Consider the following 16,963-nt stretch of genomic DNA (forward strand, 5'->3'; position numbering starts at 1 on the left):
CACAGACAGTCACCTGGGGCCGGAATTGAACCTGGGCCGTTGGAGCTGTGAGGCAGCAGTGCTAACCACTGTGCCACCGCGCCACCCAGTCCATGTAGTTCGGATGGATTTCAGCAAAGCCTTTGACAGGGTCCCACATGGTAGACTGGTAAAGCAGGTAAAAGCACGTGGGATACTGGGTAACTTGGTAAGTTGGATCAAAAACTGGCTTAGTGGTAGAAAACAGAGGGTGGTGGTAGAAAGCTGTTTGGAATAAATGGGTTCTTTTCTGTTTGGCAGTGAGAAACTAGTTGGGTACCACAGGGATCTGTGCTCGGACTCCAATTGTTCACGTTATGTATTAATGATTTGGATGAGGGGACTAAATGTATTATTTCCAAATTTGCAGGTGATACAAATTTGAGCTGTGAGGAGGATGCAGAAATGCTTCAGTGGGATTTAGACAGGCTGAGTGAATGGGCATATGCATAGCTGATGCAGTATAATGTGGATAAATGTGAGGTTACCTCTTTGGTCGCAAAAATAGGAAGGCAGATTATTATTTGAATGGGTGTAAATTGAGAGAGGTGGATACACAGCGAGACCTTGGTGTCCTCCTACATCGGTCACAGAACGTAAGCTCAGGCTGTAAAGGCAAATGGTATGTGGCCTACATAATGACAGGATTTGAGTGGAGGAATAGGGATGTTTTCCTGCGATTGTATAGGGCATTGGTGGGGCCACACCTTGAGTATTGTGTGCAGATTTGGTGTCCTTATCTGAGGAAGGATGTTTTGCAAAGGAGGGAGTGCAGTGACGGTGAACAGGCTGGTTCCTGGGACGGTGGACTGTCAAATGAGGAGAGACTAAGTCGGTTAGGATTATATTCATTGGAGTTTAGAAAAGTGAGAGGGGCTTATAGAAACTTATAAAATCCTAACATGATTAGACAGGGTAGATTCAGAAAGAATATTCCTGATGGTGGGGAGTCCAGAACTAAGGGATAAAAACCTTTTAGGACTCAGGTGAGGAGAAATGTTTTCACCCAGAGAGTGATGACTCTGTGGAATTCACTACCACAAAAAGTAGTTGAGGCCAAAACTTTGTGTAATTTCAAGAAGGAGTTTGATATAGCTCTTGGAACTAAAGGGATCAAGGGATATGGTGGGGAGGCTGGATCAAGGAATTGAATTTGATGATCAGCTATGATCATAATGAATGATGGAGCAGGCTCGAAGGGCCGAATGGCCTCCTCCTGCTTCGATTTTCTATGTTTGTTTTCATTCATGTTTGTGTGACTGTAGGCCAGCATCCTATGGCATATCACAGGGATAAGAGTTAGGTCCCTTATTCTTTGAGATATAGATAAACGATATGGAAGTGAATGTTGCACATCCATCTCAGATAACTCAGAAAAATTGATAATCTGGTAGATCACATTGGTAAAGAAGTAACTGTGGTGAACCACTGTAATAGGAGATGTAAGGTAGGACCTGCACTACAGGTTCGCCGGTAGCTCCTGCCAGCTGGCTCCCCCCATGGAGAACTGTATAAATATGCATGACCTCCAGTGCCCTGCCATTTCGCCAGCTGCAGCAGGAGGCCTCGCATCTGACTGTAATAAAGCCACAGTTGTACCCAACTTTAGTCTTTGTGCAATTCATCGTGCATCAATTTATTACAGTCAGATTTTCCACAGAATGGATATCCGAATTAAGCCTGATCGCCTGCAGCTGGATCCGCGCTCGCCCGATGCCAGGAAAGACTTTGCTCACTGGCGAGCATGTTTGGAGGCCTACATCAACACGGCGGACCCTGCGCCAACGGAGGCTCAGGAGATAAACGTCCTGGACTCCAAACTGAGCTCCAGCGTGTTCCCGTTGATCCAAGACGCCACGAATTACACAAAAGCAATGGAACTCCTCAAAGAACACTACGCGCAGAAGGCGAACACTCTCTTCGCCAGGCATGTACTTGCCACCCGCTCGCAACTACATGGTGAGTCCATCGAAGACTTCTGGCGGGCCCTCATCCCACTCGTCCGGGACTGTGACTGTCAGGCCGTCACGGCCGCCGAGCACTCAAATCTCCTCATGCGCGATGCCTTCGTGATGGGGATTACGTCGGACCGCATCTGAGAACGATTGCTGGAAGGGGCCACACTCGAACTGGCGGAGACAAAAACCTTGGTGCTCTCCATGACGGTCGCGTCCCGTAACGTACAATCGTACCTCTCCCGCCACGCTGCCCACCCTTCTACCCCTTCCTACCCCTCCTGGACCCCGCCGATGACTCCTCAGCCAGGGCCCTGTCTTTGCAATACGCCTGCACCGCATGCCGATCCGCGCACCCCGGGGGTCCCCGCTGCTACTTCTGTGGTCAGCAGAAGCACCCCCGCCAACACTGCCCGGCCCGCACTGCCGTTTGTAAAGCCTGCAGTAAAAAGTGCCACTTCGCGGCTGTGTGCCAGGCCCGCGCAGTCGCTGCGATCGCGCCCGCTTTCGCCCCCTCCCCCACGCCAGACGCACAATGGGAGCTGCCATCTTCTCCTCCCGGGTCCATGTGCGACCAATGGGCGCCGCCATCTTGACCCGACCCCGCAATGTGCGCACCATGGGCGCCGCCATCTTGACCCGACCCCGCAATGTGCGCACCATGGGTGCCGCCATCTTGTCCCGACACCACAATGTGCGCACCATGGGCGCTGCCACCTTGTCCCCCACAGGGTCTCCGGACATCCCGACATCGGAACCGCACACGCTCGCCACCCGAAGTATCCGATGGCAATCTACAGCTCGCTTTGATGACGCTGGACCAATCTCGCCCGCACAACCTAGCCACCGCGTCGACGACGGCTAAAATCAACGGCCACGCGACTGCTGGACTCCGGGAGCACCGAAAGCTTCGTTCACCCAGATCCGGTAAGGCGCTGCTCCCTCGCGGTCCACCCTGCCAATCAAAGGATCTCCCTAGCCTCTGGATCCCACTCCGTCCCGATCCGAGGCTTTTGTACAGTCACCCTCACGGTCCAGGGCGTAGAATTTAGTAATTTCCGCCTCTATGTCCTTCCTAATATCTGCGCTGCACTCCTGTTGGGCCTGGACTTCCAGTGCAACCTCCAGAGCCTCACCCTCAAATTCGGCGGGCCCTTACCCCCCCTTACCGTTTGCGGCCTCGTGACCCTCAAGGTCGATCCGCCCTCCCTTTTTGTCAATCTAACTGTGGATTGCAAGCCCGTTGCCACTAGCAGACGATACAGCACCCAGGACAAGACCTTCATCAGGTCCGAAGTCAGCGGCTGCTTAAGGAGGGTATTATTGAGGCCAGCAACAGCCCCTGGAGAGCCCAAGTGGTAGTGGTTAAAACTGGGGAGAAACACAGGATGGTTGTGGACTACAGCCAGACCATCAATCGGTACACGCAGCTCGACGCGTACCCCCTCCCACGCATACCTGATATGGTCAATCAGATTGCGCAGTACCGGGTCTTCTCAACAATTGACCTGAAATCCACCTACCACCAGCTCCCCATCCGGCCATACACGGCCTTTGAGGCGGACGGTCACCTCTACCACTTCCTTAGGGTCCCTTTCGGTATCACAGATGGGGTCTCGGTCTTCCAAAGAGAGATGGACCGAATGGTCAACCCATACGGTTGCGGGACACCTTTCCGTACTTAGATAATGTCACCATCTGCGGCCATGACCAGCAGGACCACGATGCCAACCTCGATAAATTCCTCCGCACTGCCACTCTTCTCAACCTGACCTATAACAAAGAGAAGTGTGTGTATGTTCAGCACAGCCCGGTTAGCCATTCTCGGCTATATAGTCCAAAATGGACTTCTCGGGCCCGACCCCGAGCGCATGCGCCCCCTCATGGAACTTCCCCTCCCCCACTGCCCCAAGGCCCTCAAATGCTGACTGGGGTTCTTTTCCTACTATGCTCTGTGGGTCCCAAACTATGCGGACAAGGCCCGCCCACTCATTCAGTCCACCCAATTCCCCCTTGCGGCCGAGGCACAACATGCGTTCACCCGCATCAGAGCAGACATTGCCAAGGCCGGGATGCACGCAATGGACGAGTCACTGCCTTTCCAAGTAGAAAGCAACGCTTCAGACATCGCCCTAGCTGCCACTCTAAACCAGGCAGGCAGGCCCGTGGCATTCTTTTCCCGCACCCTCCATGCCTCTGAAATTCGACACTCATCCGTCGAGAAGGAGGCCCAAGCTATCGTTGAAGCGGTGCGGCATTGGAAGCATTACCTGGCCGGTAAGAGATTCACTCTCCTTACGGACCAACGGTCGGTAGCCTTCATGTTCAATAACACACAGCGGGGCAAGATCAAAAATGATAAAATTTTGCAGTGGAGAATCGAGCTCTCCACCTATAATTACGAGATCTTGTATCGCCCCGGTAAACTCAACGAGCCCCCAGACGCCCTCTCACGAGGTACAGGTGCCAGCGCACAGGTGGACCAACTCCGGGCCCTTCACGAAAGCCTTTGTCACCCGGGGGTCACCCGATTGTACCATCTGGTCAAAGCTCGCAATCTGTCCTACTCCGTCGAGGAAGTAAGGACAGTCACCAGGGACTGCCAGGTCTGTGCGGAGTGCAAGCCGCACTTCTACCGGCCGGACCGTGCGCGCCTGGTGAAGGCTTCCCGCCCCTTTGAACGCCTCAGCGTGGATTTCAAAGGGCCCCTTCCCCGATCTTAACACGTACATTTTCAGTGTGGTCAATGAGTACTCCAGATTTCCCTTCGCCATCCCATGTCCCGATATGATGTCCGCCACCGTCATCAAGGCCCTCAGCACCATCTTCGCTCTGTTCGGTTTCCCTGCCTACATCCACAGTGACAGGGGAGCCTCATTCATGAGCGATGAGCTGCGTCAGTTCCTGCTCAGCAGGGATATCGCCTCCAGCAGGACGACCAGCTACAACCCCCGGGGAAACGTGCAAGTAGAGCGGGAGAATGGGACGGTTTGAGGGCCATCCAGCTGGCCCTACGGTCCAGGAACCTCCCAGCCTCTCGCTGGCAGGAGATCCTCCCTGCCGCTCTGCACTCCATCCGGTCACTATTATGCACCGCCACTAATAACACACCCCATGAACGTGTTTTTACCTTCCCCAGGAAGTCCACATCCGGGGTGTCGCTCCCGACTTGGCTCGCAGCTCCTGGACCGGTCCTTCTCCGTAGGCACGTCCGACTCCACAAGGCGGACCCCTTGGTGGACAGGGTTCACCTGCTCCACGCCAACCCTCAATATGCCTATGTTGAGTTCCCCGACGGCCGCCAAGTACTGTCTCAATCAGGGACCTGGCAATGCCAGGTTCCACCCCAACACTCCCCCCCCCCCCCCCACCAATGCAACCCCCACCCACCTCCCATCGCGTCGCCAATATTGACCCCACCAGACCACCCCCCCCTCCCCTTTTCCGCACATGAGGACGAAGAGGACTTTGGCACGCTCCTGGAGTTCCCCGATGACTGGCCAGCATCAGCACCTCCACCACCGCCAGCACCGACTTCGCCCCCACCGTTACGCCGCTCCCAACGAAGCACCAAAGCACCGGACCGGCTGAACCTTTGACGGACTCTGGACCATCAACATGGACTTTTCTTTCCCGACCACTGTACATAATTGCATTAATTGTTTATAGTTTCACGTCACCCCTGCTCATTTTTAACAGGGGGTGAATGTGGTGAACCACTGTAATAGGAGATGTAAGGTAGGACCTGCACTACAGGTTCGCCGGTAGCTCCTGCCGGCTGGCTCCGCCCACGGGGAACGGTATAAATATGTATGACCTCCAGTGCCCTGCCATTTCGCCAGCTGCAGCAGGAGGCCACACATCTGACTGTAATAAAGCCACAGTTGTACCCAACTTTAGTCTTTGTGCAATTGATCGTGCATCAGTAACAATAAGTGATTATTATTATTATTATTATTAGATGAGGGATGGGACTTTGGCTTTGGGTGGTTAGGATCGTTAGGACAGAAGATTGTGTTCTGGATTATAATCGCCATTATAATCTTAATTGTCGTATGGTTGCTGTTTAAATGTTGCGCAGAGATTGTACGAACATGGGAACAACTGTGGCCGCATTGCGTCCTTGGTACTAGCCTCATAACACGCAGGGAACTGTTATACGTCCGTTCCCCTTACATTATAACCCACCCTTCTCTATGGAGGAAACGATAACGTACTAAAAGGTGTTGATCAAAAGGAGGTAATTATGGAAGGGAACATTTACAAAAAAAATGTTTTTATTCTCCATTTTCACATTTTCCTTCAAAATTGACACCCCACCAACAGGCAGCCAACGGTAACAAATACAAAGTCAATACCATTAACATCAACAACGATCCCATCCTCCCACCACGCCACCCAACTGTCCATATATGCATCAAATAAAACAAACCCTCCCACGGTGGAAAAGAAACCAAAGGCAAAAACGAGAAAGGAGTCCGGAATCGCCCATGGCCACCATTAACCTATAGAGTCCCCCCCCCCCACCGTCATCCCCCCGCCCCACCCCCCACCCGCCTCCCCCACGATTACACTCAATGCCATCCAACCTCCAAAAGAGTACCATAAATGACACCCAAGAGTTGTAACCCCCCCCTCCCAAACCCCTCCCCTCCACTTCCTCTTGTAAAACTCCTCCCCCCAACCTCGGTTCCTTCCCCCAACTTTCCACCCCAGCTAGATCCCTCGGACCCTGTTCTGCCAGGCTCCGATGGCCGCAGTCCCTCCCCCCCGTTCACTTGCCGGCTTAAACCGGCCAGCGTGGAGGCCCCCGCCCGGGTCTCTTTCCCCCTTGTCCGGCCCCAGGAAAACCCCAGAAGTTCCCTTTAGCACACAAACCCCGCATACACACCCACACCCCAAAGAACCCTCATTCTGACTGAAAGTCCCATTTCTTCCCTTGTCTAAATATATACAACGTTGGCTCCCATAGCCCATACACCAGTACGCAGTGAAACAAAAAAGAAAAAATACAGTCATGAGGCTACATCGGTACATGACTATTTCTGAATTCTGCCACAGTCCTTCTGCCTTCGCAAACTCCTCCGCTGCTACCGCCGTCCCAAAATAAAAGTCCTTGAACTTGTAGGTCACCCTCAGCTTCGCTGGATATACAATGCCCCACTGCACCCTGCTAACGTACAGTGCCCTTTTCACCCGGTTGAAGGCAGCCCGCCTTCTCGCCAGCTCCACCGTAAAGTCCTGGTATACGCGTATACCAGCTCCAGCCCACTGCACCACCCGCTTCTTCTTAGCCCAAAACAGGACCTTCTCCTTTACACTGCACCTACGGAAGCATAGAGTCACTACTCTTGGTGGCTCACTAACCTTTGGTACAGGCCTCCACGACCAATGTGCCCAATCCAGCTCATATCGGGAGGGATCCTCCCCCTCCCCCAATAGTTTTGTCAACATTGTGGCAAAATACTCAGTCGGCCTCGGTCCTTCCACTCCCTCGGGCAGCCCCACAATCCTCAAATTCTGTCGCCTGGATCTGTTTTCCAGGTCTTCCATTTTGCCTTGCAGATCCTTGTTGATCTCTATCACCTTCCGCATCTCCTTCCCCATCGAGGTAAGTTGACCACTGTGCTGCAGTAATGTCTCTTCCACTTCCTTCAACGCCTCGCCTTGCTCCCGCACCTCCACCACTGCGCTCGCCACCGCCGTCCTCACCGGGGTAATCGCCTTCTCCACCAGCACTTTCAAAACCGCCCCCATCTCCTTCCTCATTGCCTCCATATGTTTTGTAAACTGCCTTTCGAATTCCATGGCCATCACCTTAGTTATTTCTTCAGCCGTAAGCAATGCGGCCTCCCCTGATGCTCCAGCCTCCATTTTAATTACTGACCCCGCGGTGACCTTTCCACTCCCCGACGGACTTTCAGCTGCTTTTTTCACGGCCGTTCTTTTGCTGGTCTTCGACATTGCCCTTTTCTGTGCTGTCTCCCGACTTTTACTGCCTTTGCTGGCCCTAGGACCGGGCGTTAACCCCCGACAATGCCGTTCCCGAACGGGTGCCATCCAACACGCAGCTGCCTCCCACTCGCCGTCACTGGAAGTCTCTTGTGGAAGGGAACTTAATGTGAGGATTAGTTGCCCGCTGAGAGAATACATTAATATTAGTTGCTATTAAAAAAAAGGAACTTGCTAAACTATGATGGGAATGCTTGACTATATTTTGACACTACTTTTGAACAAAACTTAGAAGGTTGGGTAATGTAAACAAAGTACTGCTTTGAAACAATATTTTGGACTTGGCCTTATTATGATGATGAGTTGTTTTAGAGTTGTTTTAGCAAGGGCAAGAAATACGTACCAGATAATGAACCAAGAGCATTCTCAAGGTTTGTTTAACATAAACACAGCCAACCAGATGCTGTTTACTTCTTAAGTTGTTTATTTCAATCTATAAAGATAATGGTTTCTGCTGTGTAACTGCAGCCTCTCCACAATATTGTGTTAATAAAATCCTAAAACAAAGCTCCAAGTCTCTGCCTAATCATTATTTCCGTAACAGATGCTTTATGGCTCTGGAGTTGCGGATGGATTCACTTTGGTGCACCCATGATGCTGAGGAAGTCATGGATAGCACATTCAGTGAGTTGGTCACATCACAGTTAGAAATTACTGAGGGAGATAGGAAATAGGTGACCGCCAGACAGTGGAAGAGTAGGAAGGCAGTGTAGGGATCCCCTGCGGTTATCTCCCTCCAAAACAGATATACCGTTTTAGATACTGTTGGGGGAGATGGCTCACCAGGGGAACGTGGCAGCTGCCAGATTCATGGCACTATGGCTGACTCTGCTGCGCAGAAGGGTAGGAAAAAGAGTGACAGAGCTATAGTGATAGAGGACTCAATGGTAAGGGGAATAGACAGGCGTTTCTGCAGACGCAAACCAGACTCCAGGATGGTATGTTGCCTTCCTGGTGCAAGAGTCAAAGATGCCTCTGAGCAGCTGCAGCACATTCTGGAGGGGGAGGGTGAACAGCCAGCTGTTGTGGTGCATAAAGGCACCAACGATAAAGGTACAAAATGTGATGAGGTCCTACAAGCTGAATTTAGGGAGTTAGGAGTTAAAATAAAAAGTAGGATTTCAAAGGTAGTAATCTTAGGATTGCTACCAATGCCATGTGCTAGTCAGAATAGGAATGCCAGGATAGATAAGGTGAATACGTGGCTTGAGAGATGGTACAAGAGGGAGGGATTCAAATTCCTGGGATATTGGAACCAGTTCTGGAGGAGGTGGGACCAGCACAAACCGGACGGTCTACACCTGGGCAGGACAGGAACCAATGTCCAAGGGGGAGTGTTTGTTAGTGCTGTTGGGGAGGGTTCAAACTAATATGGCAGGGGATGGGAACAAATGCAGGATGTCGGAGGGAAGTAAAGTGGGGACAGAAACAAAAGGCAGGAAGGGGAAAAATGAAAGGCAGGGAAACCAAAGCCAAAGATCAAAAAGGGCCACAGTACAGAGTACAGAGACTGTGGAGAACTCAGTCAATGGATCCAGTCAGGCTCAGAGAAATAAAACACAGGGAGAGTGTACAAAACATGACCGGATAGATGGTCTGAGAAAGCCGTGCAGAGAGCAAGGGAAGTCTAGATTAAACTGCTTTTATTTCAATGCAAGAGGCCTGACGGGCAAGGCAGATGAACTCAGGGCATGGATGTGTACATGGGAATGGAATATTATAGCCATAACTGAAACATATCTAAGGGAGGGGCAGGACTGGCAGCTCAATGTTCCAGGGTACAGATGCTATAGGAAGGATAGACCAGGAGGTAAGAGAGGAGGGGGAGTTGTATTTTTGATTCGGGAGAATATCACAGCAGTACTGAGAGGGGATATATCCAAGGGTTCGTCACTGAGTCTATATGGGTAGAATTGAAAATTAAGAAGGGTTAGATCACTTTGATCGGACTGTACTATAGGCCCCCAGATAGTCAACGTGAAATTGAGACGCAAATATGTAAGAACACAGATAGGTGCAGGAAAAATAGGATGGTAATAGTAGGGGACTTTAACTTTCCCAACATTGACTGGGACAGCCATAGCACTAGGGGTTTGAATGGAGAGAAACTTTGAGTGTATTCAGGAAGAGTTCTTCATTCAATATGTGGATGGCCTGATTAGAGAGGGGACAAAACTTGACCTCTTGGGGAATAAGGAAGAGCAGATGACAGAAGTGTTAGTGAGGGATCACTTTGGGACAAGTGACCATTCATTAGTTTTAAGATGGAGAATGATAGGTCTGGCCCAAAATTCTAAATTAGGGCAAGACCAATTTTGATGGTATTAGACAGGAACTTTCAAAAGTTGATTGGGGGAGTCTGTTGGTAGGCAAAGGGATGGCTGGTAAGTGGGAGACTTTAAAAAATGTTTTAACCAGGGTTCAGGGTGAGCACATTCTTTTTAGAGCGAACGGCAAGGCTGGTAGAAGTAGGGAACCCTGGATGACTCAGGATATTGAGGCCCTGGTCAAAAAGACGAAGGAGGCGTATGACATGCATTGGCAGCTGGGATCAAGTGGATCCCTTGAAGAGTATAGAGGTTGTCGGGGGAGAGTTAAGAGAGAAATCAGTAGGGCAAAAAGGGGACGTGAGATTGCTTTCGAAGCTAAGGCAAAGGAAAATCCAAAGAGCTTTTACAAATTCATAAAGATCAAAAGAGTAACTAGGGAGAGAGTAGAGTCTCTTAAGGATCTACAAGGTCATTTATGTGCAGATCCACAAGAGATGGGTGAGGTCCTAAAAGGATATTTCTCATCGGTATTTACTGTTGAGAAAGGCATGGATGTTAGGGAACTTGAGGAAATAAATAGTAATGTCTTGAAGTGTGTACATATTACAGAGATGGAGGTGCTGGAAGTCTTAAGGCGTATCAAGATAGATAAATCCCCGGGACCTGAAGAAATGTACCCTAGGATGTTATGGGTGGCTAGGGAGGAAATTGCAGGTCCACTAGCAGAGATATTTGAATCGTCGACAGCCACAAGTGAGGTGCCTGAAGGTCGGAGGGTAGCAAATGTTGTGCCTTTGTTTAAGAAGGGTCGCAGGGAAAAGCCTGGGAACTACAGACCGGTGAGCCTAACGTCTGTGGTGGGTAAGTTGTCAGAGGTATTCTGAGAGACAGGATCTACAGGCATTTAGAGAGGCAAGGACTGATTAGGGACAGTCAGCATGGCTTTGTGAGTGAAAAATCATGTCTCACGAACTTGATTGAGTTTTTTGAAGGGGTAACCAAGAAGATAGATGAGGGCAGTGCAGTCGACATTGTCTACATGGACTTTAGCCAGGCCTTTGGCAAGTTACCACATGGTAGGTTGTTGCATAAGGTTAAATCTCACGGGATCCAGGGTGAGGTAGCCAATTGAATACAAAATTGGCTTGTTGACAGAAGACATGGGTGTTTGTAGAAGGTTGTTTTTCAAACTGAAGGCCTGTGACCAGTGGTGTGCCTCAGGGATCAGTACTGGGTTCACTGTTATTTGTTGCTTATATTAATGATTTGGGTGAGAATGTAGGAGGCATGGTTAGTATGCCTCGTACCGCCCATAGAGGGATATAGGCCAAATGTTAGCAATTGGGACTAGTTTAGTGGTAAAAACTGGGCGGCATGGACGAGTTGGGCCGAAGGGTCTGTTTCCATGCTGTAAACCTCTATGATTCTGAGATTTAGAGGGGATTTGAGGAAAAATGTTTTCATCCAGATGGTGGTGAAAGTCTGGCAGTCGTTGCCTGGGAGGGTAGTAAAGGCGGGAAACCTCACAACCTTTGAAACGTATGTGGATGGACACTTGGAATGCCATAACATTCAAGGTTGTGGGCCAAATGCTGGAAAGTGGGATTAGTGTGGATTTAGTTTCGTTGGTGCAGACTTGACGGGCCGAAGGACATCTTCTATACTGTATGACTATATGACTCTATGGTGAGATCCTACTCACTAGCAGTCACATTCTCACACATATCCATTTGCTGATTCTGAAGCGATGTGGGAAACGGAGAATGCCATGGACACATATGTAGCAGTGCAGTCAGATTCTCCAGACACCCCTAAAGCTACTGACTTCCACTGTGATCCCTCTAACACAATTTTCCCCATTATCTCCATATCCCTTGATGCTATTAATATCCAGAAATCTATCATTTTTAGTCTTAAACATGCTCAATGATTGACCTTTGGGGTAGAGAATTCCAAAGATGCATCACCCTCTGAGTGAAAGAATTTTTCCTCATCGCAGTCTTAAATGGCCTGCCTCTGATGAATTAACTCATAGTTCTGAATTTTTAGACCAGACATAAATGCTCATGAAGGGCAAATGGGGTCTGTAGAACTATTTGGTCAAGTTATTTAGGTGTGGGGTGGGGGAGGAGGTGGTGGTGGTTGTGGGGAAGGGGGGTGTGGGGGCAGGGGGGTGGGGTGGCTGGAAGTTTGCAGTTTGATTTGCAGCTGAAAGATTATTAAAGGCTGTTGTGCAGTTATGAATACAAATGTTTGTTTTATGAAAGGTTAAGTACTTGAGGGGTTTTAAACAAATTGAATGGCTTTCATTCACAAGAGTGTATTTTTGTATAGTGAATCTGAGATGGATATTTAGATCTTTATTTAATTTTATCTCAGCGTTGACTCCTGAAATCTGCCCATGGGAGATACAGGGTGAGTTGACGTAGAGGATGTAAGGCAGTGATTTTCAAACTTTTCTCCGGGACCAATTTCACCAACTGGCCGGCCTTCGGGACCCATGGTCGCTGACCATCAGGACCCATGGTCGCTGACCATCAGGACCCATGGTCGCTGACCATCAGGGCCCATGGTCGCTGACCATCAGGACCCATGGTCGCTGACCATCAGGACCCATGGTCGCTGACCATCAGGACCCATGGTGGCTGGACATCGAGACCCATGGTGGTTGACCATCGAGGTCCATGGTGGCTGACCATCGAGACCCATGGTGGCTGACCATTGAGACCCATGGTGGCTGACCATCAGGATCCATGGTGGCTGACCATCAGGATCCATGGTGGCTGACCATCGAGACCCATGGTGGCTAACCATCAGGATCCATGGTGGCTGACCATCAGGACCCATAGTGGCTGACCATCGAGACCCATGGTGGCTACCATCAGGATCCATAGTGGCTGACCATCGAGACCCATGGTGGCTGACCATCCAGGCCCATGGTGGCTGACCATCCAGGCCCATGGTGGCTACCATCAGGATCCATGGTGGCTGACCATCGAGACCCATGGTGGCTGACCATCCAGGCCCATGGTGGCTACCATCAGGACCCACGGTGGCTGACCATCGAGACCCATGGTGGCTGACCATCGAGACCCATGGTGGCTGACCATCAGGATCCATTGTGGCTGACCATCGAGACCCATGGTGGCTACCATCAGGATCCATGGTGGCTGACCATCAGGATCCATGGTGGCTGACCATCGAGACCCATAGTGGCTGACCATCAGGACCCATAGTGGCTGACCATCCAGGCCCATGGTGGCTACCATCAGGATCCATAGTGGCTGACCATCGAGACCCATGGTGGCTGACCATCCAGGCCCATGGTGGCTACCATCAGGACCCACGGTGGCTGACCATCGGGACCCACAGTGGCTGACCATCGAGACCCATGGTGGCTACCATCAGGTTCCATGGTGGCTGACCATCAGGATCCATGGTGGCTGACCATCGAGACCCATGGTGGCTGACCATCAGGATCCATGGTGGCTGACCATCAGGATCCATGGTGGCTGACCATCGAGACCCATGGGGGCTGACCATCAGGACCCATGGTGGCTGACCATCAAGACCCATGGTGGCTGATCATCGAGACCCATGGTGGCTGACCATCAAGACCCATGGTGGCTGACCATCAGGATCCAAGGTGGCCGACCGTCGAGACCCATGGTGGCTGACCATCAGGATCCATGGTGGCCGACCGTCGAGACCCATGGTGGCTGACCATCGAGACCCATGGTGGCTGACCATCGAGACCCACGATGGCTGACCATCAGGATCAATAGTGGCTGACCATCAGGACCCATGGTGGCTGACCATCGAGACCCACGATGGCTGACCATCAGGATCAATAGTGGCTGACCATCAGGACCCATGGTGGCTGACCATCCAGGCCCATGGGGGCTGACCATCAGGATACATGGTGGCTGACCATCAGAATCCATGGTGGCTGCCCGTCGAGACCCATGGTGGCTGACCATCAGGATCAATAGTGGCTGACCATCCAGGCCCATGGTGGCTGACCATCGAGACCCATGCCGACTAACCATCAGGATCCATGGTGGCTGACCATCGACACCCATGGTGGCTGACCATCAGGATCCATGGTGGCTGACCATCCAGGCCCATGGTGGCTGACCATCAGGATCCATGGTGGCTGACCATCAGGACCCATGGTGGCTGACCATCAGGATCCATGGTGGCTGACCATCAGGACCCATGGTGGCTGACCATCGAGACCCATGGTGGCTGACCATCAGGATCAATAGTGGCTGACCATCAGGATCCATGGTGGCTGACCATCAGAATCCATGGTGGCTGACCATCAGGACCCATGGTGGCTGACCATCAGGATCCATGGTGGCTGACCATCAGGACCCATGGTGGCTGACCATTGAGACCCATGGTGGCTGACCATTGAGGCCCATGGTGGCTGACCATTGAGACCCATGGTGGCTGACCATTGAGACCCATGGTGGCTGACCATCAGGATCCATGGTGGCTGACCATTGAGACCCATGGTGGCTGACCGTCAAGACCCATGGTGGCTGACCATTGAGACCCATGGTGGCTGACCATTGAGACCCATGGTGGCTGACCATTGAGACCCATGGTGGCTGACCATGGAGACCCATGGTGGCTGACCATCAGGATCCATGGTGGCTGACCATTGAGACCCATGGTGGCTGACCATTGAGACCCATGGTGGCTGACCATTGAGACCCATGGTGGCTGACCATCAGGATCCATGGTGGCTGACCATTGAGACCCATGGTGGCTGACCGTCAAGACTATTGGTGGCTGACCATGGAGACCCATGGTGGCTGACCATCAGGATCCATGGTGGCTGACCATTGAGACCCATAGTGGCTGACCATTGAGACCCATGGTGGCTGATCATTGGGACCCATAGTGGCTGATAATCAGGACCCATGCGGCTGACCATCGGGACCCATGGTGGCTGACCATCAGGATCCATGGTGGCTGACCATCAGGATCCAGGGTGGCTGACCATTCAGGCCCATGGTGGCTGCCATCAGGATCCATGGTGGCTGACCATCGAGACCCATGGTGGCTGACCATCGGGACCCATGGTGGCTGACCATCAGGATCCAGGGTGGCTGACCATTCAGGCCCATGGTGGCTACCATCAGGATCCATGGTGGCTGACCATCGAGACCCATGGTGGCTGACCATCAGGATCCATGGTGGCTGACTATCAGGATCCATGGTGGCTGACCATCAGGATCCATGGTGGCTGACCATCAGGACCCATGGTGGCTGACCATCGAGACCCATGGTGGCTGACCATCAGGATCAATAGTGGCTGACCATCAGGATCCATGGTGGCTGACCATCAGAATCCATGGTGGCTGACCATCAGGACCCATGGTGGCTGACCATCAGGAACCATGGTGGCTGACCATCAGGACCCATGGTGGCTGACCATTGAGACCCATGGTGGCTGACCATTGAGACCCATGGTGGCTGACCATTGAGACCCATGGTGGCTGACCATTGAGACCCATGGTGGCTGACCATCAGGATCCATGGTGGCTGACCATTGAGACCCATGGTGGCTGACCGTCAAGACCCATGGTGGCTGACCATTGAGACCCATGGTGGCTGACCATTGAGACCCATGGTGGCTGACCATTGAGACCCATGGTGGCTGACCATGGAGACCCATGGTGGCTGACCATCAGGATCCATGGTGGCTGACCATTGAGACCCATGGTGGCTGACCATTGAGACCCATGGTGGCTGACCATCAGGATCCCTGGTGGCTGACCATTGAGACCCATGGTGGCTGACCGTCAAGACTATTGGTGGCTGACCATGGAGACCCATGGTGGCTGACCATCAGGATCCATGGTGGCTGACCATTGAGACCCATAGTGGCTGACCATTGAGACCCATGGTGGCTGATCATTGGGACCCATAGTGGCTGATAATCAGGACCCATGCGGCTGACCATCGGGACCCATGGTGGCTGACCATCAGGATCCATGGTGGCTGACCATCAGGATCCAGGGTGGCTGACCATTCAGGCCCATGGTGGCTACCATCAGGATCCATGGTGGCTGACCATCGAGACCCATGGTGGCTGACCATCGGGACCCATGGTGGCTGACCATCAGGATCCAGGGTGGCTGACCATTCAGGCCCATGGTGGCTACCATCAGGATCCATGGTGGCTGACCATCGAGACCCATGGTGGCTGACCATCAGGATCCATGGTGGCTGACCATCGAGACACATGACAGCTGACCATCGGGACCCATGGTGGCTGACCATCAGGATCCATGGTGGTTGATCATCGAGACCCATGTGGCTGACCATCAGGATCCATGGTGGCTGACCGTCGAGACCCATGGTGGCTGACCATCAGGATCCATGGTGGCTGACCATCGAGACCCATGACAGCTGACCATCGAGACCCATGGTGGGTGATCATCAGGATCCATGGTGGGTCACGGTCAAGACCCATGGTGGCTGACCATTAGGATCTATCGTGGCTGATCATCAGGACCCATGGTGGCTGACCGTCGAGACCCATGGTGGCTGACCATCGAGACCCATGGTGGCTGACCATCGAGACCCATGGTGGCTGACCATCAGGACCCATTGTGGCTGACCATCAAGACCCATGACAGCTGACCATCGGGACCCATGGTGACGGACCATCAGGACCCATGCTGGCTGACC

The sequence above is a fragment of the Scyliorhinus torazame genome, chromosome 8 (genome assembly GCF_047496885.1).
Source record: "Scyliorhinus torazame isolate Kashiwa2021f chromosome 8, sScyTor2.1, whole genome shotgun sequence".
In the NCBI taxonomy this organism is placed as follows: domain Eukaryota; kingdom Metazoa; phylum Chordata; class Chondrichthyes; order Carcharhiniformes; family Scyliorhinidae; genus Scyliorhinus; species Scyliorhinus torazame.